Source organism: Varroa destructor, unplaced genomic scaffold (genome assembly GCF_002443255.2).
Source record: "Varroa destructor unplaced genomic scaffold, Vdes_3.0 BEIS01000004.1, whole genome shotgun sequence".
In the NCBI taxonomy this organism is placed as follows: Eukaryota; Metazoa; Arthropoda; class Arachnida; order Mesostigmata; family Varroidae; genus Varroa; species Varroa destructor.
The window spans coordinates 39,232,711-39,252,464 of record NW_019211457.1 but is presented as its reverse complement, the minus strand read 5'-3'; the positions used below and the strand labels follow the sequence as shown (position 1 = coordinate 39,252,464).

The window sequence follows — 19,754 nt, the reverse complement described above, 5'->3', positions numbered from 1 at the left end:
AAAAGAGCAATGCTGATCCCTTGCGTGCCTATCTGGTCCGCCAGCGATAGGCAGACCAGATTACAGATCACCACAGGTGCCACCTAGCGGCACAATAGGGCTGTAGGGTTGATGGGGCAAAATATGAAACGGTCAAAGACTCCTTTGATGAGCTGAGAGCAAGAAACATCTTGGAACAGTGGGTTTATTCAAAATATTGTTACGATTTATAGAATAATACAGTGCGTCTTTTAAAATAACGATAACAGGGAAATGGAGAACATCGTTTTACCGATTGTGGCTGTTCAGCTAATGGGTTCTTTAACACACAATGCAATTTATGTCTGGCTAAAACAAAACATCGTAGCTTATAATCGGTTTGTATGATACCGTACGGTTGAAGAGTTTCGAAAAGTCATCTTTTACCTTAGTTAGTAAACCTCGCAAACGCACAACGATGGATTACGAAGAAATACTCTTCATTTCGCCCGCCAATAGTATTTACTTGTCATCATACTCGGAACGATAAACACGGGTTATTTTGCGCTAAGGATCTACAGCAGTTTTCTACGAGACCACTAACTCTCACTGACTCCATATAGATATAATATACGCCATATAGATCGTAGCGATAAAATGGTATGCAGAGCCCACAGATACAGGCCCCCGTTGTTGTTATTATTTTTATAGACTCGAGTTTAAGTGATAAGGTTACCTTGAATTGCACTTATATGTTGCGTCCTTAACAAAATAGGACTCTGAAAAGACTAGATATGGTTTTACCTACTGTAGATAAATTTCATCGGTCATCTGTGTTTATATCCCTTTGATTGACTTTCTCGCAATCTCACATCCTTCGGCACCGGAGCGATTTGACTCGAATAACTGCGAAAACCAAAATGGCGCTACAGCAGAAGACTAGATAGGCGGTATTTACTCAGAGTATTCAACTGAGGTGTTCGTCCTTGGTCTACTATATACGGCCCGTTGAAGCATGCAAGCCAAAAACGATCGTTGAGTCACTGGGTACCGAATTCCTATACCGGCCTACATTATTATGATGCTTAATCGCTGGTCAACGTGAACGACTCTCTTCTACTGACCAGTATACGAATGTCAGCCAGGGCCATATTCTACTATAAAGTAACTAGCGTTTAGTAAATATTTATTATTATTGCTATTATTAGGAGCAAATCCTACGAAGTAATCTAGTATTTTCGTTATTATATATTTTGTGTTTTTATAGCTATATTATTCTACTTGAATGGCGTCTATAACAAAACACGGTATGCCTATTGAGACGCGCTCGAATTTGAGTAAATTCAATAGCTAGCTTACCACCGACGTCTGAGATGACAGTAACGGTGTCTACACTTAAAGCAATAGCAATACAATTTTCTCGTTTTACCTAAAAAAAAAATGTTCACACAGTAAGCGGACAGATTCCACAGTTGTGATACCAACCAGAGGCGTGTACCGAAGAGCTCATAGTAAATTAGCAGACAGCATGCAAACGATTTGGCACGCGGTGGTCGTCTTCACCATCGGTTAGCTGACGTTTTTACGCTCGTGGCCGAAGTCACCATAATCCGAACGGAGTTAGTGAAGTCGGTGCATTCTGGCGGAAAAGTTCACGCGCCTGTCTGCCCTATAATTAGCTACCCAATCAATTTGGTTATATATATGGCCGGTAAAGGCAAATCTTCTTTATAGCGTTTGCTTGATAAAGAAGAGGTATAGGTAAATTATCTATAGGTATCATCCGTTCCCGACAAGTTCGATTCAGTTTGTTAGACTATAAAGGAAAATACACTAAGCCCATGACCGGTCGTCGGCTACAGCCAATGACGGTTTACCATTATTAATAGTATAGTACTGTAGGCATTAAGCGACACCATGGAGCGGTCGTGCTCACCTTAAGCATGACATGAAGAAGGGTACGATACGTACACGTACCTATTCTATTGTTTTGCCTAATGTACAATTGCTAGATATAGGTTGATGATAGACGTACATCTCCCAAACTGAACATTTTTCCCACCCATCTTTTAGCCGACGCTGAGATCGAGCTCAATTTTAGCAAGCACAGCATAACTAATCACAATCAACATTCAGGCCAGTATCACGTACCTCGTTCATCCGCCTATATATTCATACGTTATCTAATACTTCGCTAAAAAGCCGAAACGGCGGGGCTTTACGTGGCGTTTGGAGAAAATACATATCGATCGTTCAATGAACTTGAATAGACTTTTCAACCCCATAATGTTAACCTTTTTAACCCCAAATTTACCAGTTTAGCTATGCTTTTCTACAATAGCTGTTTTTTTTTTCAGTTGAATTAATCACTTATTCATCCAGTGCATCGACAGCCATCAGTAAAACAATCACAGTAAAGCAGCCATCACATCGTCAAAGTCGTAGGCCAATACGTTACCGTCTATTACATATAAATAGGTGCATAATGTTCTGTTCTGTTCTGTTACCGGTATAATTGTTAAAAATGTTGCTGTTCCTCTCACTAGCCCCTGTCCTCTGCTGCCCCCGACTCGCACTGCTCCTCCCTGGTTCTTTCCGCCCCGATTTACTTGCGAACACAGCGACCAAAGATGTGGCAATTTGACAAAAAGAAAGGTGTTTTCTACCCACTATCGGCCATCGTGGCACGGAGCCGCTCACTGGGTCAGCTCACAATTACGTTGCATCGAATGTAGACACAGCCATATTTAGATCATTTCTAGTCTACTCACGTTCTGGTGTACCACGATGATGCCACAGGCACAGTAACAGCATTACTAAGTAGTCCAAATGGCTTGTTAGGCACCATCATAACTGCGGCTGATTAAACCCTAACAATCAAATAAATTAGTTATTTCATGCTCCGGACTACTATTCACTTGATAAATTGTGACTTATTCATACGATGCCCGTGCAGGTCGGGGCGCGAGAGGTAGCTTAAACGACAATAGACGAATAATGCTAGCGCTTCGATACATGTCTTAAATTGCAATATTATGGGGCAAGATTACGTTGCCCTTTTGAGGCTTCTTGACAAGAAAATCAACAACCATTGTAAGCAATTCTTCCAATTGCCCGGTCAAAAGAAACGACTGAACGCCTCCAAAACCATAACACAGCAATAGCAGTTCGAGGACACGTAGATTTGGAAACTCGTCACCTTTGTCCTCCTTTTGATCGTTAAGGCTAGTGATTATGAAGAGCGTAATTAACGGCAAGGTCATAATTCTGATGAAACTAACCATATATGCTTGTGTGCAGTACGTTTTACGTTACACTGTTACCTAGATACAATCAATTATTATCTATCTGCGCACCGTTTCAGAATACCATTAACGATGCTATTTATATACATTGGTCGTTCTCGGAGACATATCGACCATATGCCACAACCTTTCCACTCAAACAGAAACGTTAGTCACTAATTTTTTTGTTTACCTCAAAAGCGATAAACTGTAGGAGACTATATATAAGGTAATGAGCTGTAGATATTCCTATATCCTCTATAAGCCGGTTGAATTTGTTTCAAATACGGGCTATGTCCAAATTCAGACAGTAGCTTCGTTTTTCTCTAGATTTCTGAACAAATCCGGCATGTCTCCCTCTATATGTGTTTCCATTTTCCCAAACATTGATTTTCACTGTTCAATAGCATTTTATGTCTGGTAAAATCATCGGAAAAAATTCTACACAACTCTTTGACAACAGTGAGAATCAAACCTTGTTATTACCTTGCAGGTTGTTCGATTAAAAAAAGGGCTCAAAGGCATTATCTAATTTTCACGATAATAACTAAGGTAAGCTAACATAGGAGCAGACTTCTTAAAAAGCGATCCTCCTCGAACTGTCAAGAAAAACAGAAAAAAAATACCATTGATATCCAACAATTAGTAATGGAAAATTTGAATTTTTCTTTTTTAGCTTGGTTTTTTAAGCTTGATTAAGATCAGTATTCGGGAAAGGCAAAGATGTGAACTTTAGTCGGTACATTGATTCGAAAATACTGGTAGATTTCCGCTACGACAAATATATAGAAGGAAGCCAAAAACGAGATGTCTCGTTTTCAAAATGACTCTTTGCAAATCCACTAGTTATCTCGATAGTTCTAGGTCAGCTAGAAATTCGCTGATCTAGACTAACTGCTATGCGAGGCGTTTGAAGAAACCCTGTCAAAAAACATCCAGCAAACATATGGCACCGAAGATGCACCCTTTGTTCTACCTCTTTAATTAAAAACGTTGCATTCATTGGTTCGTTTCAATCATATTGTTGGACCTGTGTGGGATGACCGGTCGATTAGCCAGCGTCAAGATATCGTCACGGATGTCACTCTCCTGCTTCGGGCTGTATAGTTGTGAAACACGCGCCAGAAAACAAACAGAGGGGGAAGGCGAGGCAGAAAACGAAAATTGTGATGAAAAATCCCAGAGAAGCATACAAAAGGCCATTAAGTGTCGAAGGTATGTAACTAATTTCTAAAAGGACTTCCGCTACCACAACCCAACACTGTAGGCAGCAGCCAGTCGCAGACATCGCATGTCTCTCTCACACGAATTTTTTGATCAAATCAGATGAGCATTTTTGGCGTTTCGCTAAAAAAAAAGAACACCGTCAAAGTCAGTGCCGACGAGTCGTCATTGCAACGTGCATGACGGCGACTGACTGTAATTTTCTGTCGGAACTGCTCAGTCAAGCCGACCTCTGTCGGCTTTCACAAAAGTCTCGTTCCTAATGATGACCGGCTGAAATCTGTTGATGACTGCCCCTGATCTGTTGTGATTCGCAGTGCGTTTTCCACGCTTCGGGAACACTGTCGAAATATCTGCGAAATGATCTGACGATCATGAAACTGACGCTGAATGCTGATAATAGTAATAATAATAATAATAATGCGAAATAGTATGCAATGTCTGCTTTTTTCCTTGCTGAATAAATAGTTGTTGACATGCCAGATATAATAGTTTTTTACATTTTTTTTTTTTTTTTTTTTTTTTTTTTAGCATACAAATATATAAATATGTCTGTATAGTGAAAGCTACATTGGAGGTTAGCTGTTGACGAGATGCGGTCTAAGAGGGCTGATCGGAGTGTTCGGCACCTCGCATTCGTATCGGTTAACATACAAAGAAATAGAGAACATCGAACGCATTCTATCCAGTAAAAACTCATCAGAGTTTACAATGAACTTAACAGAAAATAAGTTGAGCAAGAAAATAATTTTGTACGTATACAGCACGCAACCTGGCACGCTGATAGGAACCAATTTGCATTTTAGGCTTTTGTTGATAAAGGTTTCTGTTCGCCCATTGAAACACCTCTCAGTATATTCGAAGGAAAATGCCATAAAATCTCAATGTTGTCTAGCTATAAGCTACAACTAAATGGACTGTCAAACGAAATCATGACTTCTGCCGGTCGAGATATCTCTCGGCGTAAATGACACCCGCCTAAATCAGCGTGTCGGCCCTAGACCGTTTACCTTTTCTTCGTCTGAATCCGTATGATCGTGGTCATACCGGAGACGATTTTTGACTTGTTGAAGGCTCGTTCAAACAGGTTATATACAATAAATTTTATCTAGACCGTTAGGCCGTCTAAAGATTCTACTTTTTAAAGAAAAAATTGTCAATTGTCAGAAGATACGATTTTGCTGGTAGATGTATGGACGTCCGTTCCACAGTTTATGCTATACCGTCTTTACTTTTTTGTAATATGTTTGTCAATAGCTACCGACTAGCAGCCATTAGTAAAGATTAAATTTGCACGTAATCGAGTGTTTGCGAACCTTCAATTTCTGCTATGAAGAGTTTCTACTTTTGGATCAATGTATGTCAATTATCTGTTGGAACAACTTCATTTGCCATAGGAAGTTCATTAATGTTTGTGTTAAATGAACTTACTAAGTTCTATTATTAAATCTAATATTATTGTTAGCCAGTATTGCAATTATTTCCAGTAGCATATTGTGTGAACCAAACATACTTCTCAATTTGACGTCCTTACACATTGATACTATTGACGCCCATACATATACAGGACCAAAATGGGAAAACTCCACAAAAAAGTTAATGCAAAGTAGTTGTTTAAGTTATCACAAGTGAATGAGAACTTTTAAAAATAAACATTGGGAATGTTCAACGTCACTTTAGCACAAATATTTGTGAAAAGGAAAAAGCAAATAGGTTCCATTTCCTTTTCGAGCTTTCTCAGATATTACCGATTTGGGTACAGTTATGCCTTCAGCTAAGATATTTTATTTTAATATTATATTGTTTATTTTAATATTATATTGTTAGCGTTCGAGTTTATACACGGTCGCTTTTATCAGGGAAACAAACGATTGGCGCTTGAATCAGGAACGATTCAGTAAGAAGTTTTTGGATCATTTCTATGTACCTCATTTGTTTAAAAACCCCACTTGAGTCACGCGATTTTAAGCGTGGCCATGGTGTTAGGAATCGCCACGGTAGAAAGAAAGGACCAAGCCTACGTATACGAGAGCCACTGGCTCTCTTATTTGTATTTGTTGATACGACAAAGATAATATAAGCACTTATTCTCATTAATGCTATGCTTTACTATTCTAAGCATAATACATAAGGCAAAAAATACTCGTATATGAGTATCTTGCATTTGTCTGTAGATAGTTTACGTCCGTCAAGGGGCGCGTTCATTACCATCATTGTTATCCTTTTAGCATTGTATAAATATTATGATCATTACTGCCACCGCAAATTTGACGCGCTCATCAACACCTACGAAGCCAGAAATAGTATCCCGTGGTCATAACGATACTGCAGCTGTCCATCTTCTACGGGACCTTTACCTCGCTCTTAGCGGGGTGGCACCTCTTGCGCTGATTACATAACGTTCCATAACGCGCTTGATACCATCGGACGTTGCAGGATATTGGAGAATCTACTCGGATGTTCCATTCGTTGACTGTGGACGATGCGTCATCTCAAGAAACGTCGTGTAGCGCCAACGATACAATGATTTCTCAGGCCAATACGACCCGACACACGCATTGCTTCTTAATTCCCAGCTCCCCCGCCATTGATCATGCCCATAGACCCTGAGCACTACAAGCTAAGCCTTTTTGTTCCGTCAAACTGGCCGGTACGCTATGCCAGAATAAAAATCAAGGACAACAAAAAATCGGTTTCTTCAGAAAATATCTACCACTCAACAGCACCATTGGTACACCTAGAAAACGAGCAGTAATGGATTTTTTTACTTCGTTTGAACATTACGCACACATCTATACGCACACTAACAACTCACAAATGGCTGTACAAGCAACACAATGTATTCAATTCAACGAACACGAATTCTGTGTGTCCGCTGTCCGTGTATCATTTTGAATATCGGCGTGTATCTGTATACCTTTCAGCAAGAGCCAGATTATTGTTGGCCAGCTACAAATGACCCCCCCACCCTCCCCCCACCCCACCCCGCCCCAGCTACTACGTAAGCATCCGACGTCCGTTCTGCTGCAACGTATGTCTTCACCAAGCCGGTTTGTGAATTATGTGTATATACCTGTAAACAAGGTGCCGTAACAGTGAAGCTTGCGTGTGGCACAGCTGTCAATTTGTAGCCTAAACTCAGTGCGGCCCTTTTTCGGTTCGGGTGAGGGATAAGCAAATAGGACCCATAAGCTACGAGTCACAGCGCGCGCGGTTAACGCTGTTGTTGCTAGGCGTGCTATTACTACAACCCCCTGCTTTTAATGCCGCTTTTTCCGAACCGCTCGTTATAGAGGCCGTTCCCCGGAAGACGCGCTGATCAAACTGTATGCTTGTGATTACTTATGGACTAAACGGCATCCGGCAACAGACGTTACACAAAAGGCCGTCAGTTTTGGATTGATCAATAGCGGCAGTAGACCACCCCACAAGCGCATACGGAAAGGTCGCTATCGACTTTATAACAAAACTCGTCTAGCTATGCTGGAGTAGCGTTCGCTATTATGCATGCTGTTCTGGCGATGAGTAACTGCTTCGCGCGCAATAGTAAAGGCAATAGCAGTAGAAACTTCTGTTTCACAGAGTATCACAGTCAGCTGCGCCATCAGAGATGACCCTTCCGGGACCTCAATTTGGAAGCATCAATTACATAACGTTCACCGTACAGCGATACAGATCGTGGAGTAAGCCAGTGAGAGAATGGAAGAGAAAGACGGAGAGAAAGTTGAGAATGGTAATGTGGTGCCATTAAATCTGTGCATATATATATATGTGTGTGTGTGGGAGAGCACCTGCGGCGGCGTGACGCAGTGACGAATATTCGTTGTCATAACAGTAATATCAGTCGGGATCGCTCACAAGCCAAGGGTAGTGTGACTGTTCTCGTGATGACTCCAGCCGATGCGTCGTCGTCCGCGCCAAGGAGGCGACGATCTGTTCTCCCCAACAAAAGTCAAGCCGTTGCCGAGGGCCACCTATGGTGCGGCTCCTTCTTCCTTCTCCGCTAGCCGATATATATAAGAACGGGGGGCAACCCTCACTCACGCACAGCACATCTATCTGACTGCCTTGGTAGACTTAAGCGGTTTGATCGGTCAGGTTTTCAAGTGTTCAAAGGCGTAGTCTTGTCAGTAGCTTTTGTAGTAGCTGATTGCCTATTGTGGGTCAAGTGAAGGTTAGCTGAGTTAGTTTAGGTTGAACAAAACAGAAGGTTAATATGAGGGCGCTGCTTGTGCTCTTACTTTGTGTCGCTTTGGCCCAGTTATCACAGGCCAAAAGCCTAGCTCAAGTTTTAACGCGCGGAATACGTAGTGCGGACTCAACCACGGATACGAACGGCACACAGTCTCCCTTATTACACTTAGATACCACCCCCAAGGCTGATGACGCAGCGTCGTCACAAGCGTCGGTTGAAGCATCCAATAGAGCCTCGCCAGTCCTTGAGCAAATTAGTTCCACGTCTTCTAGTCCTGCAGTTGGAGCGGCTGCCGCCCTCGTCGCGGCAGAGGCTAAGCTGGAAACTGTACCCCGGGTTGATGAAGACATTAACGTGTCCGTAGAAAAAAATGCTCCGGCAACAGCACCAACATCTTCTTCAGTGCCAAGCCCGGTGCCATCCCTTTCCGCCGTTCCAGAAGCTCCCCAGAATGCTATAATCATGAAGGACCTTGCTGAAACGATGCATGAAGTCAAAGAGGTGTTGGTGCCCGTGACGAGAGCCATGAAGGTGGTTGACGAAGCTATGGCTTCTCGGCCTTCTCCAGCATCCCTGTCGGTGTCTGACGCTACACTGGCTTCAACATCTGTCCCCACAGAGGCTTCTGCTGTCAACGATATTAATCAAAATGACGCAGCTATAGCCGAAAAAGCAGCCGAAATATTAGCTGAAGTTGTAGCAAGAATGCCCGATATCCCTATTCTGTCGGCGACCAAAAAAAAATCAGTTTCAGAGGTTTCCTTCGTAGGCAAACGTAGTCGAGAACTTCCAATGGAAGCGTCTATGCCTGAAGCTGTCATTGTTTCCGTGGGTCCGCTGGTGACGCCGGTCGAGGATTCTAAACCAGTAAATCCAACTCTTACATTACCTGCCACCGTCCACGCCGAACCCCTCTCTGAGGCATCGATGCCCGGGCCTGTAATGGCCCCCGTTGAAGCCTGGCTCCCTGCAATTATGATTGCCTCCACTGAGACTCCAGTACAAGAAGAAACATTGGTCTCGATCCCGGCGCTGGCGCCAATCCCTGCGCTGTCAGAAACAACGACAACAACAACTGCTGCCACTACTGATACTGCACTCCCTTTAATTGAAGACGCTAACGTTCACGCAGCTAGAAGTGATACGATTCCAGCTCAGGAGATCCACATCGACGATGCCATGGCACCGCCTGCAGTAATCGCTGAAACTAAGGTCGTCCCCGCTAAAGATAGCAGACCTGAAAACCAGATTGACAATGCCCCATCCCTCTTGGGGGTAAAGGTAGGAACCACGCCGAAAGAACCTGCGACTGCCGAGCAATCCTCAGAAGTTATGTCCACCTCAAGCATAAAGGAGTCAAGTCCCTCGATAACTGTGGTAAGTCCTTCAACCACTGAAAACGCAGCATCCTCAACCATCGAAGATTCGCCATCGTCATATACTTCCACTGAAAGCGCACCTTCGTCGACCGAAGCAGCCGAATCACCAATGACCAGTGAACCTATCAATACAACGAGCGCTCCTGCGAGCTCATAAACACGGCGTATGGCATATCTAAGCACATAACGCGTATGCCACATCCATTAGCGATTATGTTCCTTAAGATATGTGTACCCTACTGTAAATTACATGAATGACTAGAGAAATAAAGTGATCCTAAAGGTGATGTATATATATATATATATATATATATATATATATATATATTTATATATATATCACATACAAACTATGATTTCGGCTGTTGATCTTAATCTAGCTAGTGGTTTACGGAAATGATATATTTGCCATTTAAAATTTTCCTGAAATATATATATATATATAGAATGATGAAATGATTATAATTTTACTTCAATATTAATATCATATTATTTTCGTTTCCAGTCTTATAGAAATATCCAAACACTTCGGATATTTTCGGACAACATTTCATAATCGTTACTTCGTAGTTTTTTTAAAAACTTCCATTTACCTCTTTTGTTAGACTAGCGTCTAAAAAAAGCGATCTGTGACATGTCGCCCACAGAGTCCTCGACCATTGGTAGCCTGCCGTAACAATCCGTTAGTCAGCTGAAATTATCAGGTATCTTGAAATCTTGTTCCAATAATCCTTTTTTCTTGCTGCGGTTCTTTCATCACCCCACTTCTATATTAACGATTTTGATTCGTTTTAGACCTAGCCTGAAGTATAGCTTGAGTGCAGATTATTACGGTTAAAGTTATTCGATGGCAATTCCCTTATGACTTTGGTGGACCAATTCCGTTACCTTGCGGCAGCGGCTCCGTTCTTCGATGGAAGATAATTTCGTGACCGCGTTATTTTGTTGCAGTTAGATCATTTTTCTATCTATCGGTTCCGTTCTTCCATTGTAATCGTGAGGAAACGGCATTGCGATTACGTCTATGATTTTACAGTACCTGCACAGCTACCTCAAGATAAAATTGAGCTCGAATTGAAAATTAGATTCATCTTTATCCGGCTAAAGCTAACCTAGAATTAGGTTCAACTACGTTCACGTTTCCATTACGTATCTATCGATCCCTGTCAACCGGTTTGTGACAAACAAATATTCCAAAATTAAGTCAAAGTAACGACTTTGTGTATGCCATTTCATCGGAGCAGAATTTTAGTAAAATAATATATAATAGACCTAGTAATAGCAACGAAGATAAATAAGACCCCAGCAAGTATTCTATTTAACAAGTGATACAAAAGAAAATCATAACTGATTACAATTTTAGAAAGATTTACTAAAAATTTGGTTATAGAATACCAACGTTTATCTCAGAGTCAATAAAATACCATTTACATTGGCAACTACTTACGGCGTTAGAAAGAATCATCTAAGAATACACAGTGCCTAGTTATACTTTTATTCTGAGCGATCAACGTAAACACATAACCTTTTTCCAACTTTTGTGCTAGATTTGGCCGACTGCGAGTTGGTGGCAGACGTTGGGCCTCATCAACGACGAAGGACATCACGGCAAGGTGTCTCTACGAATCACAAAAGTCTCTAACCACCAAGCTAGATTTGACAGAATCGTCATTGACAGCATTGCTCACAGGGTGCAACATTCGTTTCTTCATTCAAACAGTTGACTTGAGATTTCGTGATGTTGTTTAGATAGGTTTTTTAGCAAAAATCTCTTGCTATGCCTTTAACAAAGCGGTGCCATTTGCGAGAACCTTAATTAACGCAGCTTTCCGGCATATACTGGGGGTCTTTTGGAAATTATGGTATTGTAAGGTGCCCTTATTATGAACTCGTAGCCCTGTCATTTCGGTTATATTATTTGCCTTAGCAAATTTAACTTATGCCTTACATCCTAATTCATATTTTAGATAGACCAGCTGCAAAAACATCAAGTTGCAAGGAACTTCATTGCAGGTCAAACAAAACATACTTTAATTATTTCCGATATATTCAAAAGCAACCCCAAGGTAACTTTTTTTTTCCTTCAAGACTACGTGTTGACCTTAGCAATGGTCCAAATATACAAGTAGAACACAACAACGAACCTATTACCTCATAGCCATGATGGGACAACAGCATTAACTAAACAAATTGGACACTTTTGCTAACATCGAATCTCTGAAAATAGATAGAAATCACCTACTTATGCGATTCTAGGTAACCTTCAATTAGGCTGATCCATATCATACAAAAGATTTACTAGGGATAGATACGAATTGGTAAACCTACTATGTTCTTTGCTTTCTAGTCTAAGGTAACACGAAGCATTTGTTCTTAGACTTCACCTGGCAGTACTCAGCGAACTCTCTGTTGGAGCGGCCATCGAGCTGATACTAACGTCTCGTCCATAATTCCACGTTCGTTTTCTTTGCCATAATCTGCTTCCAAACGTTTTAGCATTCACAATGTATTATAATTTTTTTTGTTGTTTATTTTATTTATTACGATTGCATCGCTGACTGCCCCTGAAGGTCTATTCAACTCAGTAAGAAAATAACAGGATAGCAATCTTAGGTTTCGTATTAATAATTGCATGTAAATGATTAAGCCTAATGTAGGTGTATTCTAGGGTATGAATAGTATGCAATATAGGAATTAAAAGGCTATTTTCAATTTGGAAAACCGCGGGCCAAAAAACTCACCCAGTGCGTTTTTCTAAAAATTTAACTTTTAACTCCGCCGCGAGGCCTTTTTTAGCCCAGGTTTAGAGTCTGGTAAATCATCTAGAACGGTATTTTCCTCATTTCGAAGATCGTAGAGAAATACTACAACGCAGCTGTTTCGGCCGGCCTACAAACAAGTCACCATGATGCCCGTTGCCTGGTAATTTACCGTGACCCAGCCCATTTGCGGCACTCGTCTTAGCTAGAAAAAGGTCGCATCAGCACACGCGTTCCATATGATCCCATAGAGCGCTGTAACAGCTGCGGTAACTTAGTGCATTTACATAAGGAAAGGGTGACGTCAAAAGACTCAGTAAAATAGGAAATTTCGAAACACTTTTTAAATAGAGTAATGTATGTAGTTGATTTTTTTTTCTTTTTTTGGTTTTTGTTGATCCACTACAATGCCTGTATCAATAGTGGAAAGTAAACATAGTCTTCTAGTTAGGAGAAAGTTATTTCCCTTAAAACAAACACAGCTCTAACTGTAAGCCTATTTTTTTTTTTTTTGTAAACATTCTCCGTGCAATAGGTTAGGTGACGCTCTCGAAGCGGCAGTGTTTTTCAATATGCCAAACCTTTCCCCAGTCATCTAACGAACGGGCTTCGAGATTCGCCATTCGTGTCTGTTGATCAAAAGCCTGCTGGTCGGTTAAGAGGCCTTCGCACTGCATTTTCTCCGTTAATCCCCCAAACAGGGCGCTTCTATCGAACTCATTAGCTTCTATAGGAGATATTTTAGCCAGCCATGGAAAAAGTAACGAGATGGCCATATTTCTATGGATCACGAGACGATTGCCGCCGTTGCCCGCCGATTATTGCCGACAGCGCGTCGATACGCCAGTACAGGCAAATTTTAAACCCTGAGAATAGAAGAGAAACACCAGGGGGCTATATTAGGCCTACAAAACTATGCGGCGTTCTATTCAAATTCTAGCAATAGATCAATTTAGTATGTATTTGCTACCGCTGTCCACGACATTTTTACTAGAAGTTAACAAGTGTCATATTAAGTTAACTCGACTAATCAGACTAGAAGGCCTTCTTTGCTATCAAAAGTCAATTTTTTAATTTCATTCGCTAGTTATACAAAAAGGCCATACTTTGTATGGTGGGCGCAAAAAGAAGCCTTCCCCGCAAATATCTGCAGGATAGCTTTCAGAATCTTTGTTATGTGCGGGCTGGCATTGTTGTAAAGAAAGATGATTTTGTCCTGTCTATGTGGCCTTTTCTTTCAGATAGCCTTGTTTATTCGATAAAACTCTAATACATACATATCCTTGTTGGTTGTCGTATCCTTTTCAAGCATTTCCCAGTGTATAAAAAGCTTCCAATTGTACTAAAAACAAATCACATTTGTTTTTGGGATAGAGATCGGGCTTGGGGGTATCCTTTAAAAATTCCCATCTTTATTTCTGTTTTATACTGACGAGAAGACACCGCTTTTCGTCGTCTGTGAGAACTCTGTGTATAAACTTGTTACTGCATTGCCTTTTGCCGGGCGACATGTTGAGGGTCGATAAAGCTAATGAAGCTCGATATGTATTTGCCTTGCGCGCTTCATCCAATCTAAGGCAAAAGCACACTTCCAGTTTTTGATGAAATTTCATACATTTAAAATGTCCGACAATAATCTGGTGTTAGCAGCTTGTTTTCTGATTCAGTCATGAGCTGTTCACCACCAGAGGTCCTGATTGATCTTCGAAAGAAGGACAAAGTATGCTAATCAGGTCTAACCTTTTAGAATTTTTGAACTTGAGAAAATACTATTTTGTGATAGATTTTTCTATCACAATTTATCTAGCGCATAATCTAGCGCAATTATCCTTGGTTGCTTCACCGATTTTTCGCCCCGACAAAAGGTACAATAGAGTGAATATTAAAGACTCCCGTTTGTTGTTCGGAACCTTCGTCCTTGTAGTAGGAGTTTGACATAAAATTACGTCAAAAACGCAACTAAACCAGGTTATGTTTCGTTTATTTAATACAGATAATAAGGCAAAAGAACATAAGAAAACAACAGCTATTACTTGTGTTTCAATCCAAGAGAAAAACGAGACCGTCGCAAGTAATAGCTCGCTTCATTGAGGCTTTTTCTCGAAGAACGCTAATTCGTATTCAAGCTGTTCAATACTCTACATAAGATTACATGATTCAATACTAATAAACATGTAGGTAGCTATGCTAAAGTGTAATCTTGTCCGTGAGTAAGATATCATTTCACTGTCCAAGTTTTATCATCAACTTCATACTAAGTTTTCATATAGAGAAATTATGCCTAAGCCAAAAACGGTTGTCCGCGTTACTTTTTCGCCAGGAAGTTGTTCATACTTTTACGTTGCGTGTGAACTTCACGCAGCATACGCTCCTACCAGAATACAGGAAAGGAAAAATAATGACTAATGCGAAACAATAAAGCTGAATGTTAGCAAGCTAGAAACAATCGGAATTCATATGGCCAAACTTTCTCGTGGTCCATTTCTCCATACCTTACTCAGTTCACATTGCAGAGATTACAAGGTCTACCTACCGGGAAGAGGCTCACGCTTGTTCTAACGCCCAGGACAGGTGTGCAGGTACATCTTCAATCAACTTAAGAATTAACTCTTAATAAGTTCAAAAGGCAAAGCACGACAAGAACATAGTCTTCCACAAAGAAAATATTATAGATAAATATATATATATATATTCAGACGTTGGACATTCCAGCGAACTATTAATGTGCTGAGTGTCTAAGTTCAAAGATTACAAAACACATTAGACGTGTCAGATCTATGGGTACTAAATGCAACTATTCAGCTCAATTACTTACTACGTATTTGAGGAAATCACTACAAAATCCGATTGCTTATTGATTCCAGAAAAACGTCTGTCCTAACAACTGGTTAAGAAAGTGGTGTCGATGTCCGTATCGACCTGCTGAGTTTGCCGGAGTTTGTGACGTTCCTTCTCAGTGAACACAGGTAAGTAAAAAGCAAATTCAAAAGCTACACTTTTATGTGATTGTCAGCACGTTACCAACTGCCCGGTATCGCAGGGATTACGTGTCCGAATGCCTCTCTACGTGACCACTAAACGCAAAGGTAATACAGGGGTATCTTTCTGAGTTTCTCTTTGAATCGCTTCGGTTTTCGAGGATGGCTCGCTGACATCCTTTATTGCCGAGAGGAAACTCTTAGGCTTTTCTGTTGGCATTAATACTGTTTGCCGCTATTACAAAATAGTAATCTGCGACAAAATATAAAGGAGCTTTTTCTAATTAACCCGACTGATTCAAATAAGGGCGGCCGACTAGCGTAGGCGAACGCGAAGCGAAACCGTTTCTCATATATCGACACTGCAGATCCGCCTCATCGGATCCCGCATCGGGTACCAGATACATTAAGAGAGGAATAGAATAATCACAAGTGAGGGCTTGAGAGATACTACGATGGATCTGCAGAATGATCCAAAAATAGCTTCGCTATAAACGTCTTCCAAACAGCTGGCGAGCACATGGTTTTTCGGCCCGTTTAATGGCCCGTTTAGTTTACTGAAGGTCTCTAGAGAAACAATATCTGACAAAAATGTATATCAATTTACCAACTCGGAATTCATTACTTCGAATAAAAGGCCAGCTATTGTAATGTGGGTAATATGGTTGTTCGCGTCTGTCTTTAGCCAGATGTCTTTCAAAACAAGAATAAGAATCGATCCTGAATTTCAGTAGCTTCAGTGCTTATGTGCTTGAAGATGGGCAATTGGCTGAAGATTGCAAGTAGAGACCCCTGTTATAGAAGGCTTCTTTTTTCGCTTCTATTTTACCAATTGTTTTTGGGTCGTTTTTCCTACTTCGATGTTTTCGTCCGTTACTTTTCTTTCAAGTCGCATTACCGTTTATTGATTTTGGCGCATGCACGTTTGTATGCCTCATCGATACCATGCTATAGTGGCTTAAGGACAACACGTGCACGAGTATGGTGCGTACATGTATAGATGTATTAGAAAAAAGAAGCCCATCATTAATAGAATTAGTGAAGGTTGTCCACGTCGTTGCAAAGCGAAGTGTTTGCGAAGAAAGTCTGAAGTGTACAATGCAAAGAGCCATTGCCACCACGTAAGAAAACGCGTTCCTTTGCAATTATGCTTCTACAAAATCCATACAAAGTTCAGACTAATATCATATTGAAGGAATAGCAGAGATAATCTGGTTACCATTATCGTCGGAAGCTACACTATTCGTTGTGCATTCTACATATCAAATAGTAGACGTTCTCAACGTTTTTTTCAGCTACGCTCCATTCCTGCAGATTAGATGCCAATTTTACTACGCTAAGAAGAGTAAAAATTATCGCAGCAAAAGCTCTCCCATATTCCATAAGTAGTGTGGATAAACTTTTTATTTGTAAAGGAACTGTAGGGTTTGTGTTGATATTGACACAAACCTCGGCTAGTTGAGCCCGTTCCTTGATGGCATTTATATCTCTAGCTCTTTTAAGCGCGCGAGTCGCATCTCTCTTGAGCATCATTGGTGACGCCATTCGATCAGTCAGCGCTTTAATATAATGTATTCCTTCGTAATGATGCCTCTGCCATATCCATACGGGGTATGTGGAGCAAACAAAAGTCCAAACAACTATACCTCTATCATACAATCAAAAATGCGCTTTGTCATTCATTATAGTTTTGCTTTTTCCACCGTAATTTCATTGGTGATTGATACAATCGGTACAAACTAAAAAAATGACAATCGTAATTACGGAAGAAGGACGTCAGTAACTGGTATAAAACAGAACAAACCGTGCATTGAGTTAATACAATTGTTTGTACGTTGTTATTAGATATGTTTACTGTTTCTGTTCGCAGTCGTCTGATTGTCGGTCTTGGCGCTTGTTGGTGTTGTCGTATTCGATTCCACGATGGTATGTTATTGTTTCATCCCCACAGAAATCAATTATATCTCTATGTATATATTAAACAAATTCCTCAGTGTATATATATATATATACATGTAGGTACATTTTTATCTGACGTAAGTTCCCAGCTAGTGTGCACAGATAACGCCGTAAGGCACAGACAGACACAGCGGTTTCTATGGTGCCGTCGTCGCTGATAATGTTATGATGTTTGTTGTCGAATATATGTTGATGATATAGATGTATGATTTACTGTCACGTGGATTGTCCGCTCACTTAGCCGGTAGCCGAACGCACCTATCGACGCGAGTTTAGCTTCTTTCTGACGCCTCGCGACGCAGCTGCTGAATAAATCTGACATGAAAATACTGTTGTATTTGAACCCAGTTGCATTAACAGAAATCTAGATAAGTAAATGGGCTTGCTTTTTTTTGTGAACATGCAATACAATCGTCACGGTTACTGCCGCCACTTTCGTACTGTGAGTTCTTATCCGTTTCTATTTTATCGTGGCTCCTCTGAAACATACATGGCAAAATAAGAAAGATCAAAATGCTATATCTCCTAAAAATCTCCATGTAAATTAGAACGTACTTAAGAATAGAAAAGGGTCGACATGTTCGGCAACGCACATACATCTTTTTCTTTCATTTTCAGGAGCTCTCAACACCGCAGATACACTTAACTATCGATAGCCATAACTTGCTTTTGATGCATTAAAAAAACTATTTACTGAAGAAAATGACGGAATCCTACAATCTCACTCCTCACGCCTGTTTTTTTTTTTTTTTTAAGTTTAAGTAGCAAGGTCGTTAAATGATTTGACCTTGAAAGTGGATGCCCTCGCAAAGTAGTATCGCGAAAGCCAACGAAATCCGTCCAGCTCCAGCCTTCCTCTCGGTGGCGATATTCGACAGTAAAAGACCTCATCTTGAATATTGCCAAGAAGATGGCGGACTGTCTATCACCCCTTGTTTGAGTATCAACGAAAATAAAAAGAAGAGTATGTTTTTGCGACCACTTTTTCTTCAGAAAAATCAACATGAACCTTTTCGAGCTTACTAGATTGAATGGAAATCCATTCATTTCTTATAATGTGAATTTGAATTAAACTGAAATAAATGTGTTCAGGATAATTACTCTTCAATCAATAATATCACATTATTGAATCAATTATAGCTTTTATTTTCGTGCAGATAAAGTTGAAACGAGTATACTTATGTATATCTAGAGTAGCCTAGGTATAAATATATCATAGTAGATTCAAAAGTTTTAGCCAGAATATTGAAATAAACACGAGCGGTACATATACGTTAGTCCAAATTAATTCGACTATAATGAAGACGCTCATTTGCAAAGCTATCTTTCACATATGGTCTTCAAACAGGGTAGAGCCTTCGTTTACTGTACGCTTTATCGGATGCCGTATACACAACAGAAGAGGTCTACATGCAGACGGAAACGCGTTGTACACTGGTTTTTAGCGAAGAAGGACGGTGCAATTTTAGGGCGGAAGGCAAGATTCAGATCGCTCTCAATGTGGGGCAGAAAACAGGGAGTGAATTAAACGTCTCTAGCTTCTTTAGGTACGCTTTTTAGGGAACGTTCAAACAAATTGTTAATCTTGGACATACTGAGCACAAAGAAGTTACCGTGCAATTGATAACCCGACATTTTTTTCCAGGTACGGTTTATAAAGTTACAACGCAGGGTTTTGCAGGCCATTATTTAAATATATAAAGACAAACCCAGCAAATTCTACAAACTAGCTAAGAAAATTGGTTTTAGAGAGAGCCTTTGTTAGAATCGAAAATATAATCGTTTTTTTACTACACATTTTGATTTGAGTTCACTACACGTGGATCTGCTCACGAATACTAAACAGTAAACCGGACTCTAAACAGAGTCCGGTACCCTTCCTACGAAAGTCGTATAGACTCCCTAATTCATGATAATTGTAATAAGTTGTCTTCATCTGACGTTACTGCAACTGATGCTTATCGATACGTAGACCATGGGTTCACTTATATCGGATAGCTTATAACACTGTCTGGCAA

The 19,754-nt window shown here is 40.5% G+C and overlaps 1 long non-coding RNA gene across 3 annotated transcripts; it reads left to right on the top strand.

Annotated features, from left to right (window-relative positions):
* Positions 1-3,977: 3,977 nt before the first annotated feature.
* On the top strand, positions 3,978-18,798 carry LOC111250043 (uncharacterized). Of its 3 annotated transcripts, none has more exons than XR_002673179.2 (5): positions 3,978-4,457; positions 15,301-15,378; positions 15,664-15,765; positions 17,648-17,703; positions 18,493-18,798. It is a non-coding gene; the product is annotated as an uncharacterized LOC111250043 (long non-coding RNA). The 3 variants fall into 3 exon arrangements; XR_002673178.2 differs by having other exon boundaries at positions 3,979-4,457; positions 15,313-15,378; XR_002673180.2 differs by lacking the exon at positions 15,301-15,378 and having other exon boundaries at positions 3,981-4,457.
* Positions 18,799-19,754: the final 956 nt, after the last annotated feature.